The 16,497-nt window shown below is 40.2% G+C and overlaps 1 protein-coding gene across 2 annotated transcripts in view; it reads left to right on the top strand.

Moving 5' to 3' along the window:
* The first annotated feature begins 4,350 nt into the window (after window positions 1–4,350).
* LOC111564475 (monocarboxylate transporter 1-like) overlaps window positions 4,351–16,497 on the top strand; it is a 43,119-nt gene continuing 30,972 nt past the window's right edge. Inside the window, exons 1-2 of one of the 2 annotated variants that reach the window (XM_055012820.1) lie at window positions 4,351–4,538; window positions 15,629–15,711. The gene's annotated coding sequence lies outside the window, so the exon portion shown is untranslated. The remainder of the gene's footprint in view (window positions 4,539–15,628; window positions 15,712–16,497) is intronic. The other variant, XM_055012819.1, reaches the window with a different exon arrangement.

Below are 16,497 nucleotides of genomic sequence, written 5' to 3' on the forward strand. Positions count from 1 at the left end.
TTAAGTGTCATCTGACTGCTTGTGTGAGAGCGAAATCTGGTCTGAGATAAACTAATTAAGGGATTAAACGAATGCACTGCACCTCCTGGGTGTAGACCTGACAAACAAACATCAGTGTAAAATCTCTGTGTAGATTCTCAGCCATCCAGGTCATGGTAACCGTAGGAGCTTCGGTCAAAATCAACAAGATTTCTCTTGTAGGTTCTTGAAGATGTTTTGTCTTCTCTTGTACAAGCGAAGTCCCACTGATTTCTGCTGAAGCTCCTATGATTAGCTACATGAGTGTAAAGCAGCGATAAGGATTTCTGCAACCGAAAAAATACAGTCATGCATGTAAGAGTTGGTTCTTATCAGTGGACTCTGCACATTGGCATCTTTTTATGGTCTCCGGCTATTGTAAAAAAAAAAAAAAAAAAAAAAAAAAGCAAGACAGTGAAGACATTGTTCTCAGGGCGCTACCATGACTGAGATCCTCTCATGTGGGGAGAGAAGCTTACGGAAGCAGAAGGAGATCAGCAGTGTTTTCACTTCCAACACCCTCAATCTCCTGCTGAAAACAAAATCTGTTTCTGCTCCCCTGTAGTCACCGGCCGCCTCGCTGTTTTCCTTTCTATGGCCTCCCCTTGTTTCTCTGTTTCGATGAATCAGAGCTGTTTATTGTCTCAGAGAGTCCTACGAAACAGACGGATGACCTTCAGGGAAACACTCCAGAGGTGACGAGGCCACGTAAATATCGAGGGAAGCTCAGCATCCCAGAGGGAGTAATGACATCGGATATAAAGATTACTCAAAGTGCTCCGGACTGAACCCCACCGTCGGTCCCTTTAATCCTCCCCCTCATTACCCGAAACTGAATATTCCAATTAGGAAGCTGTCACTTCGCTGAGCCAGAAACTTCTTCACATGATGTCAGCCAGAAATGCCGGACAGAACATGGCAGCGGTAATTAAAACAGAAGCTCGTTAGATAAGTGGATCAGCTCCAGAACTGCTCAAACTTCTCCTGATGCCACCGCAAGGATGGAAAACGCTCTGAGCGGCTGGTCTGATTACATTTAGTGTTGCTGTTGAGTCCAGAGCACATGATTTCTTTTTATAGTGGAGGATGAGAATGCAGTGTTAATCCAATGAAGTGTAGATTTGCTTCAACTTGTTGTCCATTACTGGTCAAAAGTATGGACACACCTTCTCACTGAATGGTTTTTCTTTGTTTTCAGGACTATTTACATTGTAGATTATCACAACTATGAATGAAAACATATGGAATTGTGTAGCAAACAAACAACCATGAAGTAATTCTAAATATGTTTTATATTTTAGATTCCTCAAAATATCCACCCTTTGCTTTGATTCCTGCTTTGCACACTCTAGGCGTTCCCTGGATGATCTTCATGAGGTAGAACCTGAAATGGTTTTCACTTCACAGGTGTTCCTTGTCAAGGTTCATTAGTGGAATTTCTTGTCTTAATGGGGTTGGGACCAACAGCTGTGTTGTGCAGAAGTCAGGTTGTTCCACAGTTTACAGCCCTATTTGACAACTGTTAGAATTCATATTATGACAAGAACTAATCAGCTGAGTAAAGAGAAACAACAGTCCATCATTACTTTAAGAACTGAAGTCCGGAAAATTTCAAGAACTTTGAATGAATCCTCAAGGAACCATCTAGGAACTACCCAGGAACCTACGACAAATCATCTAGGAACTACCCAGGAACCCACCAGGAACCATCTAGGAACTACCCAGGAACCCACCAGGAACCATCTAGGAACTACCCAGGAACCCACCAGGAACCATCTAGGAACTACCCAGGAACCTACAAGGACTTTGAATGTATCCCCAAGTTCAGTCTCTAAAACCATCCAGCACTACGACCAAACTGGCTCCATGAGGACCTCCCCAGGAAAGGAAGACCAAGAGTCTCCTCTGCTGCTGAGGAGAAGTTCATCCGAGTCTCCAGCCTCAGAAATGGAAAGTTAACAGCAGCTCAGATTAGAGTCCAGATAAATGCCACACAGAGTTCTAGTAGCAGACCACCCTTTGCTTTGCTTACTGCTTTGCACACTCTTGGCATTCTCTGGATGATCTTCATGCTCAACAGTTTGGGATGAGATGGACCTCAGAGTGAAGGCAAAAGAACCAACAAGTGCTCAGCATCTCTGGGAACTCCTTCAAGACTGTTGGGAAACCATTTCAGGAGACGACCTCTTGAAGCTCATCCAGAGAACACCAAGAGTGAGCAAAGCATTAATCAAAGCAAAGGGTGGCTACTTTGAGGAATCTAAAATACAAAATATGTATTTCTTCTACCATCATGATTTGCACTTTCTGTTGCATATTAGTTTCCTTAATTTTCTTAACTGCCCTCCATCCATTTTGTTCCTTTTCTGCAGCAGTTCAAGGTGGAAACGTGTTCACTGTAAACCATCATCAAGGAATTTATTCAAATCAAATAATCTTATGTAGTCTGTCTGATGTAAACACGTGAAATTTACAAATTTTCTTACAACCAAGTTGAACGAACGAACAGCCGGGAGTTCACTCAACTCATTAAATTAAGTTGATAAGAAGCAAAACCAAGCTATCATAAAAGTGAAGGCTTTTCCATCATCAAACATCCATCCATCCATCCATCCATCCATCCATATCTATACACCGCTTCATGAGGTAGTCACCTGAAATGGTAGTACTCTAGCAATCGCTTCATACAGCATGTGGGTCATTCCAGATCTGGAGGACATGGGCTTCAAATGTTAATAAATAAACTTTCTCTTTTACAATTTTCTGCCCCATATTCTGATAGGTAATAAACTATCAAAGACTTGATTGGTTCAGCTTACACATCAATGGTAGCATTTTCATTCCATGTTTTCTGTGTTGTTTGCTAACCCTACTCTAATCACAGTAACAGGGTTGCTAATCCATGCTAATGTGATCTTTTTTTCAGCAGTAGAAGCTAGATATTTAGCTGCTGTTACTGCTGACCAAGAGGACAAACTGACTGATGGAAAACAGTCAAGAAAAAAGTCAAAAGAATTAGTCTGATCCTGATAATATGAGGTAGATAGACAAATTACATAGATAGATAGATAGATAGATAGATAGATAGATGATAGATGGATAGATAGATAGATAGATAGATAGATAGATAGATAGATAGATAGATAGATAGATAGATAGATAGATAGATAGATAGATAGATAGATAGATAGATAGATAGATAGACAAACTTTATTGTCTCTCCCAAATGGTGACAGAAATTCTTCTTTGACAGACTGCAACAATAAAATAGAACACATAAAAACACACTGAAAACATAAGCTCACAAAGTAGATGTCTAAAAGAAATTTTAAAAAGAAGCAGCAGCTGATAAAAATAAATAAATAAACAAATAAACAAACAAACAAACAAATAAATAAATAAATAAATAAATAGTGCTCAGTGAGATTGATTGTGAGACATTCAGTCAAGGCTGACAATGTTCTGTCATGTGATTCACTGTTTTCTTCTTCTTCTACCAGCTAAAAAGTTTAGGCTACCAGGGTTGTTGTGGGACAAATGTTCATGCATAATAATCATTATCTAAAATATTATGTTGATTAAAAAACATTTTCCCACAATTACAAGAGACATCAATGAAAAAAATTTTTTAAAAATACAAAAAATAGGTTTAAATTTCATTTTAACTGTTTTATTAGAGATTCAGTTTGGTCATCAGGGGGGTGGGACGAGAGAAAAATGTCATTTTAGGGGGAACGCCAGGCTTTTATGGTATTTTAAAAATATTTTCAAACATTCTTTTCTCCTAGTTTTTTTTTAGATTTGGTCTCAGGACAAGAACATTTACACAACAACTGCATGTTTTAGTATTTTGTACATGGACTATTTAAAATTTGATGGGTGGGACGTAAAATGTCCTCCAAGTCTGGAATGACCCACATAGATCTTTCATCATATTGAAATTTTACTGCTTCTTTGGCACTTCTGGTTTGATAACAAACAGGATTTTATTGCTTTAGTTCTTGTACTCTGCGCACTCATACAATAATAACACAATGAAGTTGAATTTAATCTGATTTATCAGTAGTTTTAGACAAGTATGTCCTAAATGTAGGTTTATTGAGTAAAATCTAAGCTGCATGTTTATTAAAATTTAGTTCCTGCTTGTAAAATAGTTCCTGTGTTCATCTTTAATGTTATTTTTCGCTAACAGTGTCACGTGACGCTGATTATCGATCTAACGTCATCACTGATCGGACTGAGGCCCCTGCCCCGCCCCTCTGCACACGCACGTGCGTTTCGTCAGATTCCTCTACTGCAGCCGCGGCGCGAGACCCATCCTTCTGCGCATGCGCAACGCTCGTAATGTCATCACTGCCATCCAGAAGTTGCCCGCTAGCGTGAAGGTCCGCACGGTACCGGGAGCTGCCGAACCCGCCGCATTACCGACGAGCCGCCGTTATCTGGAGCCACGGCACCCGGAGAGACTCACTGACGCCGGGACCGAGCTTCCACCGGGACCGCCTGAACCTCCGTGAAGGGTGAGTCCGTGTGCGTGTGTTTGTGGACTAACGGTCCCGTGTGGAGACAAAGAAGGAGCGCTTTTCTGCGCTCACATCCCAACTTCAGCCGCAAATTAGCTCTAAATTAGCTCTAAATTAGCGCTAAATTAGCCATAAATCAGCTCCGTTGGCGCTATGTGTGAACCAGGTTATCCTCCCCGCTTCCGCTCCACGTTAAATCCGTTCATGATTCGTGATTGAAGCGGACCGGAGGCTCCACAGGACGATGTTTAACCGACTTTCATTGACGGTACCGTGATGCCGCCGCCGTTATTCGTACCTCCACATGTGAGGAGACGCTGCCAAAAAGTGATCCTCTGCAGGGTTAAAGCCGTTTTATGTAATCTGCAGCTGCTTTATCTGGATTAAACGGTCTTAACGGTCGTATTTAGTGAAACTTCTCCGTTTACAGTGCAATTAGAGCTCACGTTTAAGGTGATTATAGGCAATACTGTAGTATTTATTCCAATATTTAAACTGTAACATGCCTAATATCCCATTTTAGACTATAATGATCATATTTACAGATGGCCTATATATATATTTAATAAGGATGTAATGTGTTTTGCACTTATTCTGCAGGCTGTAGTCTTTAAAATATAACCTACATTAAAGAAATCAGTTATTTCAGTCACAATGTAGGAGCTGTGCTCACTATTTAGCAAGCATTGTATGAGTTGAACTGGCCACAGATTAACAACACCTGGACTGGTTTTAATCAAAACCACAGAACAGGTAAAATAAAACAGAAGCTGATGAGGCAGTGGTACTCCTATCTTTTTTTTTTTTTGCACCTATCCTACAGGCTGTAATCTTTAAAATATAACCTACATTAATGAAATCAGTCGTTTAAGTTGATGTAGAGCCTGCGCTCACTATTTAGCAAGCATTATATGGGTTGAAGTGGCCACTCAGCAGTTTCCACAGCAGGTAAAATAAAGCAGAGGATGATGAGGCAATGGTACGTCTACTATCTTTGTTTAGATTAGAAATAATCTCGTTTGCACTCATCCTGCAGGCTGTAATCTTTAAAATATAACCTTTATTCATAAAATCTGTCGTTTTAGGCTTGTCATCACTATTTCTCAACTGTAAAACTGCATTATATGAGCTAAACTGGACAACTTCTGAGTTGAAAATCGCTATATTGGTTAAAATCAAGGCCACAGAGCAGGTTAAACCAAAACAGAGGGTGTTGAGGCGACTAATATCCTTGTACTAGAAATACTAGAAATTATTGCTTTTGCACTTTCCTGCTGGCTATAATCTTTTAGATGTAACCTTCAGTGATGAAATCATTCATTTTGGGGCTGTGCTCACTGTTTGGCTGGTAGAAGACTGCATTATATGAGTTGAACTGGCCCTTTTTAAAAGAATTTTAACACGTGAAAACATCTGGACTGGTTATAATTACAGCCTTAGAGCCGGTAAAATTAATGATAATCACTTTTTGACGTGAGAATTGGAGACAAAGGGAGAAAAAGCTGCAGGAATGGATGCAAATTTGCTGCACAAGAACTTTCACAAACAGAAAAGTCCTGGTCAGTTTGTGTGTCTGTGGGAATTTTGCATCTCACTGCGACCCCTTTGGAGTCGTTTTGCACCTCTGTTGCATTCCTGTGGTAGATTAGCATCTCTCTCTGGTCCTTTTGTGTTTTTTGGAGTCATTTTTCCACACCATTGTGGTCTTTTGTTGACTTGCTTCCAAGAAATCTTCCATTTTGCTTTACTTTGTGGCCCACGGTTGCCCAGAGACGGATAGCAAATGGCAAAGCTTGCAGTGTACAGTGTGTCTGACCCAGGATCAGTGGTCTAAAACTGCATCATATGAGTTGAATTGACCGTTTCAAAATAATCTTAAAAGGTAAAAACACCTGGACTGGTTATATTTACGGCCTTAGAGCTCGAAATAGACACAAATTTGCTGCACAAGAATTCTCACTAACAGAAAAGCTGTGGTCAGTTTGTGTGTCTGTGGGAATTTAGCATCTCACTGCGATCATTTTGGAGTCGTTTTGCACTTCTATTGCATACCTGTGATAGATTAGTATCTCTCTCTGGTCCTTTTGTGTTTCTTTGGAGTTGTTTTTCCACACCTTTGTGGTCTTTCCTGGCAAGAAATCTTCCATTTTACTTTACTTTGTGGCCCACGGTTGCCTGGAGACGACTAACCAATGGCAAAGCTTGCAGTTCAGGATATACATTGACCTGGGATCAGTGGCAAAAAAAAATGCAACATATGAGTTGAACTGGCCATTTTAAAAGAATTTTAACAAGTTAAAACCTCTGGACTGGTTATAATTATGACTTTAAACAAATTTGCTGCACAAGAACTCTCAGAAACAGAAAAGACATCTCACTGTGATCACTTTGGACTCGTTTTGCACTTCTTTTACATTCCTGTGGTAGATTAGCATCTCTCTTTGTTTCTTTTGTGTTTCTTTGGAGTCGTTTTTCACACCTTTGTAGTCTTTCTTGCAAGAAATCTTCAATTTTGCTTTACGTTGTGGCCCACGGTTGCCCAGAGATGGCTAGCAAATGCCAAAGCTTGTAGTTTAGGATATACGTTGTACAGTGTATTGTCTCTTGTGGATGTTTTATCGCATGTTTTTAAGTTTGCTAAACGGTGCATATATTGCATTATCTGTCTGAAAAATTGCAAGCAGATCCTTGGACTTCCCAGCATGCCCATCCATCCATCCATCCATCCATCCATCCATCCATCCATCCATCCATCCATTCATCCATCCGTGGCTTTGGGTCACTCGGTGGCTTTGGCAAAGGTCCAAAACCTCAAAGCTCTGCGGTCGCACACACAACTTGAGCCTTAACAGTGATTTCCACTCTCCTGGTGCAGCGATGCATTTGACCGCAGCCTAATGCGTTATCTATTCTGCACAGAGCTGAACGACTCTCACATGGCAGCTCTATGGGGGGTCAATGGAAAGGTCGCACGACAGCCGCCTGCACTGTGCTTCCAAATGTGCCGTCTCCGTTGTCCCAAAACGGCCAGAGCTGCTTGTTGTCTATTATTAGGTGCGTAACCAGGGGATGTTCTGTACACGGTGGTGCAGAAAGTCCGGGATGCCATTTTCCGTTTTCTGGGGCAAAGTGACCTCTGGAGAGACGAGTGTATGAACGCTTTAACCTTCCTGGACAGTTGGATGTTTCCCTCTGGGTGTCAGTAAAACATCACTGGCAGCTGGAAGATTAAAATGTTGAGTTAGTCTCAAGAGCTACACATTTTATATTTGGGATTGTATAAGAGTCTTATGTAATGGATGTTTCCATTCTAAAATTACCTTTAAATGGTGACCTTCATGCCACTTAAAGGTGCAGTAGCTGGAATTTAGCCTTCTTTAAAGCCGGTGTTTGGTTCATCCGTTGCTGGCAAACATGGCAGTGGTTCTATACAATGGGCTGTGGCTCAGGTAGGAGGTTGGATCCACATGTTGAAGTGTCCTTGGACAGGCACCTTATTCTAGAAAACTGTTTTTTATTTCTCACAAAGTCGACTTATTTAACTTGTAATATTTCACATGAATATTTATCGTGTTTCTAGTTTGATTTTTGCAATTCATCAGTTAAAATATCTGGAATAAAATCTGCACAAACACATGAACTATTACAGCCGGAGTTTATTGGGTTATGTAGAGAAATGAGCTTTTGTTTTCCTCAATTAACTTGACGATTAACATCTTTAAATCTCATTAAACTGTTGCTGATATTTTTAGTTTTCTATCTACAATGAAAACAGCTCAGATGTGGTTTTGGTATAAATAAAATAAATCTGATATTAGAGGTTTGATAAAGGTAGTGATGGCAGCAGAAGAAATGAAAATCTTAGTTTCAGAACAAAAAAAACTACAGCACAAAAAGTTTGTTAAAATATGTCTGTCTATTTTTACACATTTAACAAATGGGGCCCTTGTAACATTCATCTTTTTTTAAAAGGCATGAACCTTCCAACAGCGTTCAATTTAAAAATGCAGTTTTAAACACATTTACAGAATAGTTCCACTAACTGCTGTTTGGAACTGGTATACATCTTCAGCAAAAATTAACATCTTAGTTCCAAAATAAAATAAACCACAACACAAACCTTTCTTGAAAATAGTAATAGTAGTATTGATAATGATGATAATAATCCAAATATTGGACGTAGCTTGAATTTTATGAGCACAGAAGTCACAGAGCAATAGAGACTTGTTATGTTTATCTATTTGGTGAATTTTTAGCATGTTGATGATGTTTCAGAGGAGAAAACTTCTGCTAAACGAGGACATCACGAGGGTGACAAATATTGTTTTTTATCCTTTCAAAATTTAACCAATCAGTGTAATGTTTTTGTGATTTTAACCAATCAGCATCCAGACAAACGCAGCAGTTTTTCAGGGCTGCTCAGCGGTACTTGCTCCAGTCTACATAGTGTTTTTTACCTCAAAAATCACCTTGATAAAGGTTCTACAGGGACAGTTCGTCCACAAAGGTTTAGACCACTCTGAAAAACTAATGAGACTTTTACTTCCACTACCAAGGGCTCCCACGATGACTCCTCCCACTTCTGAACTGGTTTTAAGAGGGTTCAGTTACCTTGTTTTATTGTTCTCACTGCAGCATCTTAAACTAATATTTGTGTTCTTTCTATCTGGCACACCAGTTTACTACCCAGCTATATTCGCCTATTAAGAACATGTTCTGGTGCTCTAATTTGCCTTGAAGAAATCCACAAACTTAAGCACCTCGTTGTGCAATCTGTACTGTTTGTCCTAATCTTTATTGTTATGAAATATCCCTGATGAAGATATCCAAGGAAAAAGTGTCTCGCTGCCAGACACAAGTTCAACTCTGCTGACTCATTGTTCTCTCAGGCCACTACTGTCAGCATTAATCAATTCTGCTCAGTGACAAGCAGCTTCAGAACTAAACCTCTACCTCTGCATTAGTGTAACGTTTGAGGTGTGTCATTAAATATGTGGCAATACATACATACAGGAAAAAGGTTGATTGAGCCTCTGAGGTTTACAGAAATTAACAACAAATGAGTGCAGACGAGGCAGTGGTGTGTGTTGCTGTACTTTTTTGTGCGTTAAAGCGAGCTGGAGGGCGTAAGTAAAGCCAGATGTGGGTGAGCTTAAATCTGTTGGGGCCTCTTTCGTTCCCTCATTCAGAGACTTTTGAATTCCAGAGCTGCTCCACCATCTTGGACCATTTTACAGATTAAAACAGGGAATCATAAAGAACTTTTAGACCGTAATTTATACTAGAGCTGAACATGAATGGCAAAGTGATAATCAGGACTATTTTGATCAGTACTGAGATCACGATTAGTCTAATAACCATGATTTTCATTTATTTCAGGGGAAAAATATCACTTTTAACCTCCATGTTGTGCATCTGAATAAGACTCAAAGTGAAGTTCTTCCTCGTCTGAATTTAGAGCATCTCATTAGAGCTAGATTTAGATTTTTATTTTTTTTAGACAATGTGTTTGATCCCTGGTTCACGTCCTGGCCTTCCCAGGATCTTTCTGCATGGAGTCTCCATGTTGTCCCTGTTCATGCGTGGGTTTTCTCCGGGTTCTCCAGCTTCCTCCCACAGTCCAAAAACATGCTGAGGTTAATTGGAAACCTTAAATTGTCTGTAGTTGTGAGTGTGAGTGTTTGTCTCTATGTGTAGCCCAGTGATAGACTGGTGACCTGGCTTCACCCTAAATCAGCTGGGATACACTCCAGCTCCCTCGCGACCCTAATGAGGCTTATGCAGTGTATATATAGATAGAATGGTAAAATATCACTTTTAAATTCCATGTTGTGCTTCGTTTCTGCTAATGTCCAAACCGTTGCATCCAAATAAGACTCAAAATGAAGTTCTTCCTCATCTGAATTCAGAGCATCTTATTAGAATACATAAAATTGTACCCATAAGGCTAAACATGTGCTCATCAATAGACACTACAGTTTACAGATGTTCCTTAAATGCCTCACAAGCAGGATACGGTAGATGCTGTGCAGCTGTATGCAGAGAAGCCTCTAATTAATCCACTTAGTCCTGCAGCACAACAACTCCACAAACAACTTTAAAAACAGGGTGTATTAGAGTTTTTTATGTTTGAAGCACATTTTAAGCTTGAATATCACTGTCAATCTTGCTCGGACTGAGTTAGTCGTGCCCAAATGAATCTGCAAGAGTTTTAATAAATGATTTAAAAGTCATTTTTAAAGAAATATTCTGCTTCACAGCTTATCAAAACAGTTTTCTGCTGTCATCATTTCCATGTCATTGTAAACTAAGTACCTGTTGCTTTTCAGACAAGTTGGGACAAAACTAATGCCTCAGGAAACTGGGATGGGCATTTAATGTAATCATCTATTAGTGGATCTGAGTAAACAAAGTGAAGTGTGTTACTGTAATGGGAGTTTGCGAAAGCTGGAAATCTTTTACTTCAGCCACCCGAACAAGTTAAATCTTATGAGCACGTGCAAGTTCCACGAGTTCTTCACATGGTCATGAAGCATAGCTGACATGTTAAATCTGTGCAGCTGTGTCCTTGAGAAGATTTCTGTGTGTATGTGTGTGTGTTATGGCTAAATGTGTTACAGGAGTGTGTGACCAAAGGATATGAGGCCCTGTTCGTTCATGCCTGTCAGGTTTAAGTGGTCACTAGTGTGAAGCTGGAAAATGTTCACCTGCAGAGAATGCTGTTGTGTATTTATAAAGCTCGGTAACAGGGCATCTTTTTTAGTATTTTGTGCTATTAAACCAGCACAGGACGTACATTTATTGTCAGTGATAGCACATTTTTGTATGAGTTTAGCTTGAAGATTGAATTTAAAGTGGCACAGAGTCACGATGATGCTGCAGAATTGTGCTCATTCATTCTTGGAAGGAGCCTCGCTAACCTCCGTCTTCCTTCCTTTTCCTCTTGTCACCGGTTTTCAATGAGTGGCTTCAGCATCCTGTCTTTGGTCCCCAATGTGAAATACTTGGAGAATTTAGGAAGTTGAGCAGAGCGCAGACAAAGCACCTTTAATCATAGCTCTGACTGTGTTTCTCCTGGACGTATTCCAGCGAAAAACGGTAGAAATGCAGTGTAAATATGACTGCTTTTGCATTTATTGTTAGAGCAGCAGCATTTTATTTGTTGTAACTAATGTGTTGGATTTCAGGTAACTCCAGCTCTTCTACAGCCTTTGGTGAAGGGAGCACTTGTTGCTGCAGAATGAATGGCCTCATTGATAATCCTGCAGGAGCTGTCCTGCTTTACTGGCACACACACACACACACACACACACACACAAACACACACACCCCTAACTTTCCTTCAGCACAAAGCACCATATTATCCAAATAGAGCACTTCACTCTGAGTGCAGCCTTTACTTGTGGTTCGTGGAGTTTCCAAAAGCCAAATCTTTTAGCTGTGAAGCTCCATTCATGTCGAACTGAATTCTAGTTTGGGTTCAGGAGGCAGACAATAACCATAAGGAGAAAAAAATGTAAATAAATTAACATTATACAAGTTACTTTGTGCAAAAAATTAAATGTAGAAATGCATCTGAAAGAGCATTTTCTATTTCAGTGACAGAAGTGTTGCACAAATATCGACCAAACTGTCAAAATGAAACTATTTAAGGAGGTTATCCATCACATTGTGATTTCATGGCACCCAAGATTCTTCATCGTCTGACCCGCAGAAAACTTCCCCAGGAATTAGTCTGATTCTTAGACCCTGTGAGTGTTTACAACCCCATCTTCATTCCAAATCTGGACCAGATACAGCACCTAGCTGCATCTGTTTTGATAAAATGTGTAATTATGGCTGCTCAGGTGACCCAGAAGCATCCGTTAGTTATGCTACTGCACTGAGAACCTCCCCTCTTTCACTCATGCATGCATTAATAACCTTTACTGAGATATCTTTGTCTGTTGCATGCTTCTGATCTGCAGCTTTTGGCTCCACCGACCTGCTCTTTGCTTACTGTTTGTTGTAACTCAGTGCTTGTCTTTTCTCTTCAGCAGCCAACACTGAGTCTGCTTTAGTCTGAGGTTTCCTCCTGCTCAAAAGAAGTTTTTTTCCCCCCTGCCTACTGCTGCCAAGTGCTTGTTCATGGGGGAATTGCAGGGTTTCTCGCTGTACGATGCAGAATTCCCTGAGATGACCTCTGTTAAGATTTGGTGCTAAAATAAAATTGACATGAACTGAAAAAAGCGGCGAGACCTCAGGGGGAAATCTGTTCCTTTTCCTGTCTTTTTTCGATTTAACTTTGTCTTTCTCCATCCGATGTTTGTTTGTTTTTTTTAACTAAAAGGTTGTCTTAACACAGCTGATGCTTCTGTATGTGATAGTTTGCTTCAAGACTGAGGCTGAAACTCCCTGATAATAAAAATAGCAGCATCCTCATCAGTTGATGTTCCATGTGGAAGCAAAAGAAACAGCTTTTTTCTTGGATAGTTGGTTATAGTGGGTTAGTCTTAGAGTTATATGTCTGTTGACAGTCTGCTAATTATACACAGGTTGACAGATTTATACTTCACTGTTTGTGCTTTCAATCACTGTTTCATTTCTGGAGTGTAAATTTCCCCTAAAGCTAACAAAGAGCAGTGTGGAGCTGTTGATGTTAGCTTTATACAGTAGCATCCTGAATCGGCTTCCATGCATTGTTGTGCTATAATGAACTGGGCTTTGTTGAAGACGTAGCCTAAACTAAACTTGCAGCTACAGTGGCTAATAGTATCATAACTCTTTGCCTTGGAAGAAAGTCTGGGTTAGATATAGTAACTTTAGGTAGTAAACCAGTTAGCCAGACATGCTAATGTCCTTAGCTTCAATCAGAACAGACAGTCAGTTTCTTACAATGGTACTGCTGTGTTTTTGGGTTTTGGAAAGGCTTTAAAAAGACTAGAGATTGGTCCTAATATGTTCACAAAGTCATGATTGGACAATCGCTGCTCTGGGAAACAGCGCAGTCAGTTTAGTTTTTTTACAAATTTCCTCGAAAGATTAAGAGAAGTGCCTCTTGATCCCTGAGTGCTGCTAAATCTGGATTCATCAACCGATCCAGAAAGATACTGTATAAGTGAATGTTGGCTGCCTCCCCTCCTGATATCTTGTCCATGTGTAACTGAGAGCTGCGGTTTTCATGTCAGCTGAGCTCACGATGACCTTTTGGTTTAGAGAGTTCAAAGACAGTTTGCAGCCACTAACGGCCAGGTGCTGCATGAGGAAATTAAAACCAGGAAAATGCATTTACTTCCCAGTTTTCAATGGTTCCCTGTTTGGTAAATGTAGTCCAGATGAATTGTTTGTCAGTCTGTAGTGGGACTGAAGCTAATGACTAAAAATACCAGCTTGTAGCAGAGCGTTTTTCAACATTATGTAACGCCGGTTGCTTCATTTGTGCAGATCAAGCAAATGTGGTTCCATCACCATATTAATTCAACACATCAAAGCATTTACACGAGTCCTTTCATTACCAGTTTTGTATGAATAATGAATAGTTCTGGTCTATTAATGGCCAGTTTTGGGATCCCCAGTGTTTGATTGAGAAACCGTTCGCTGGTTTCATGTCAACGCTGTAACTCATGACACACAACGGCCGTTATTGCCTTCCTGATCTGTCACTAATTCTGGTAAACCACAGGTAAATGTGGTGTTCGCTCTTGTTCCTTGTCGACTAAACAATTTGAATGACACATCTATAGTTTAGCTTTGCAGGTTATACTGGTTTTTACTGGTCAGTTTTTAGTTTGTGATCGCAAAACTTGCATTTTATGTTTGTCCTTAGATATAATTCCTAATTCTCTCTTGGCTAAGGGTGGCAACATTTGCGATTTACCTGCAGATATTTTCCACTTTTCTGTCTTGAAAGTGAAAGAAATATCTTGTTTTCTTGGCTCAAACCTCCCAAAATCTTTGGGAGGATTTTGTATTTTTGCTTGAGATTCATTAAATGCTAAATCAGTCATTAGTTAGAGTACTTGCTGATTATTTTTCAGTCCTTTTCAGTGTTAAACCAGGGCTCCAGCATGCAGCATTTTCATTGGTTGCACTATTACACCTGACATTTTGTGGGTCTGTCTGTGTGTTTGCAGGTGGATCAAATCTCTCGACTTCAGCTAAAGTGAATGTCACATTTAAAACCACCTTATTTCACTCTTTTGAAAGTAGTTTTTGGCCTGAATGGGGACTAGAAGCTTCTCTGTGCACAGGCATCTACCGTGAGGTGTTTAGGGAACATCTGTAAATTGCAGTTTGGTGTGTCCGTGAGGTGTTTAGGAGACAAATTATAGTTTTACAAAACAACCTGGTTTACAAACCTACCTTGAAACTGCAGATACTATAAAAAAGCCAATATTATGCACTGTATTTACTGCAAAGAGTGCAGCTGAAGCAGGGCTGGGAGTAGGGCTTTTGCTGTCAGAGCGTAAAAAGAAAAAAACTAATCTTGTGCCACGACAGGTGCAGGTAGAACAGAGCAGCTTCCCTCCCTGCAGCATTTCAGGCTGCAGCAAGCAGAAGCAGTGAGGAGACAGAAATGAATTAAAAAAAATAATACTTAAACTAATAATAATATAGCCACAAAAGTCCCAAATTCTACTTATGAAAAAGGCAGGATTAAATGCACAAAATATTTCTCTGTACCTTTTATTTAAGTTTGCAGCCATTAATATAAAGTGTTCAGAAATTCTTAATGTCAGTGTGATTAATTTAAAAAGTTAGTGAGGAGCCCTTGAGATTAATAAAATAATCATTTCAGGTCTTCCAGAATCAGATCAAATCAAATTTATTTATACATCACGTTTAAAAGCAACCTGCACATGTTCACAGATACACAGATGTAGACAATATAAAACTAGTATAATCAGCTAGGAAAAGTAAATTAAGTTGTATGAAATAATAAAACAGGCAAAAAAGGATAGCAGCTTGTAAGTTCAGTGTCTAAAATGTAAATAAATACGAGTTATTGGGACTATTAGAAACAGCTAGAAGCCATTTAACACATACCCATGAAGCTTTTTTTCTTCCGTGCAGCTTATGAAATACTAATCGTACATTTTGTATTTAAGTGAATGCACTTCGGGCCTGTCAGATCTGAAGGACGAGCGGCTGCTGCAGTCATCACATTCCTCCACAGCATTCGAAGGAAGAGGTCAGGACCCAGTGCTTCACATGCTGCTGCTTCAGCTACTGCTGGTGTGCTGCTTTGCGACTTGTTTTCTGTCCTTGGAGCAGATATCCATCCATCCATCCATTATCTATACACCTCTTAATCCTCACTAGGGTCATGGGGGGCTGGAGTCTATCCCAGCTGACTCAGGTGAAGGCAGGGGACACCCTAGACAGGTCACCAGTCTGTCACAGGGCTACATACAGAGACAAACAATCACTCTCACATTCACACCTACGGGCAATTTAGAATGATCAATGAACCTCAGCATATTTTTGGACTGTGGGAGGAAGCCGGAGTACCCGGAGAAAACCCACGCATGCACAGGGAGAACGTGCAAACTCCATGCAGAAAGATCCCGGGAAAGCCGGGACGCGAACCAGGGACCTTCTAGCTGCAAGGCGAAAGTGCTAACCACTACACCACTGTGCAGCCCCTTGGAGCAGATATGTGATGTTGAATTTTGTATCTTTTCCTTTTGAATTGTAGCTCTGGTGCGACAGATAGCAGCACTGACTTCATGTGAACTTCAGGAAGACCGTAACAGATCAGTGTTTGTTCAGGCGTGAGGACAGTTTATGTAGCTGGATTTATTCGTTAACAGTGTGAGCAACATGAGAGGTCCGGCAGGTCTTTGCCAGCCTTGCTCAGCGGTCCCTGGATGACCTTTCACTACATGAAATTTATTCTCTTCCAAGGTTATGATATGATTAAGGTGAAGGCTGTACCGTCTGAGCTCGTGTGGCATTTAGTTGGGTTGAGTGGCTG

Source organism: Amphiprion ocellaris, chromosome 8, assembly GCF_022539595.1.
Source record: "Amphiprion ocellaris isolate individual 3 ecotype Okinawa chromosome 8, ASM2253959v1, whole genome shotgun sequence".
Lineage (NCBI taxonomy): Eukaryota > Metazoa > Chordata > Actinopteri > Pomacentridae > Amphiprion > Amphiprion ocellaris.